This window comes from Bison bison, unplaced genomic scaffold (genome assembly GCF_000754665.1).
Source record: "Bison bison bison isolate TAMUID 2011002044 unplaced genomic scaffold, Bison_UMD1.0 scf7180017864334, whole genome shotgun sequence".
NCBI classification, from domain to species: domain Eukaryota; kingdom Metazoa; phylum Chordata; class Mammalia; order Artiodactyla; family Bovidae; genus Bison; species Bison bison.
In genome coordinates, this window is record NW_011494906.1 from 970,865 (window position 1) to 971,968 (window position 1,104).

At 67.0% G+C, this 1,104-nt stretch overlaps 2 protein-coding genes across 3 annotated transcripts in view; one reads left to right on the forward strand and one right to left on the reverse strand.

The window, feature by feature from the left end:
• ROM1 (retinal outer segment membrane protein 1) overlaps positions 1 to 1,054 on the reverse strand; it is a 3,980-nt gene extending 2,926 nt beyond the window's left edge. The window contains exon 1 of the mRNA XM_010854019.1: positions 882 to 1,054. The gene's annotated coding sequence lies outside the window, so the exon portion shown is untranslated. The remainder of the gene's footprint in view (positions 1 to 881) is intronic.
• Positions 1 to 1,104, forward strand: part of EML3 (echinoderm microtubule associated protein like 3) — a 9,311-nt gene that overhangs the window by 815 nt on the left and 7,392 nt on the right. The window lies entirely within an intron of this gene.

Consider the following 1,104-nt stretch of genomic DNA (forward strand, 5'->3'; position numbering starts at 1 on the left):
TGCTGCGGCGTTGGGGCCCGGGACGGCCCCGCCACCCCACCCCCGGGAGCCGAGAGCGGCCCGGGGAGAGTCCGAGGCCCCGGCGAGCCCCAGAGCCTGCGGCCCCCTCCCCACAGCGCCCCCTCCAGGCCCTTTACCCGCGCACGACAGCGCCCCCGGGGGGGTGGCTCGGCTCCCTCGCGCGCGCGCCCCGGGGTGCTTCCCCTTCCCCTCTCCCTTGCCATGGCCCCCGCGGCTTAGACGCCTCCTCCTCCGCCGCCGCCGCTCGGAGCAAGCCGGGGGCCGGATGGACGGGGCCGGGGGGCCCGGTGAGTACGGGGCGGGGCGGGCGGCGTGCCCCTTCCCGGAGCGCCGGCCAGTCTGGCGCTGCCATTGCCCGACGGCTGTCCCGGGCGTCCCCGCGTGCTCCTTGCCCCCGGGGGCTCCGAGCATCCTTCACTGTTCTCAGGCCGCTCCCCCTAGTTACTTGGGTCCTCCAACTGTCATTTCGGACTTCGACAATGCCATCCTGCCTCCCGTATTACTCTGGGCCCCTCCAAAGTTTCCGAACCTCCTGTGTTACCCTGGGCTTCTTTCCCTGCTTTGGTGGGTCTTTTTACTCCTGACCTCCTCTGTTACCCTGGAACCTGCGCTGGGACCTCTGCTCTCCGCTGCTAACCCTCTCCTGTCACTCCGGACCTCTTCTCTTCTGAGTCCTCAGGATGACTGTCCTCTGAGTCCCCCACTTCTCTCCTGGTGCTCCCTCGCAGTTTCTCTGCCTTCCCTGGAGTCCTACGGTTACTCTGGGCTGGGCCCTGTCGTCCCTCATGCGCCTCCGTCTGTGGTTCCCACGTTCCTCGGCAGAACTCCATATTTCCCCCCTGGTACTCCATGGTACTCACTGTCTTTGCGGAGGCTGGGACAGGCAGCAGGAAGGGACCTCTGCCAGGTTCCTCGCCTGCCCTGCCAGAAGGAGGCCCTTGATCCTTTTCCCACCGTCTCCTCCCCTCTGGGAGCGCTTCCAAGCCTGGAATTGCTTGGAGTGGGCAGTCCTATTGGACAGATGCAAAGTTAGGGGGAGAGAGAATCCCCTCAAGCCTTTCCCCAGGTGTGTGTCGGGGGCGG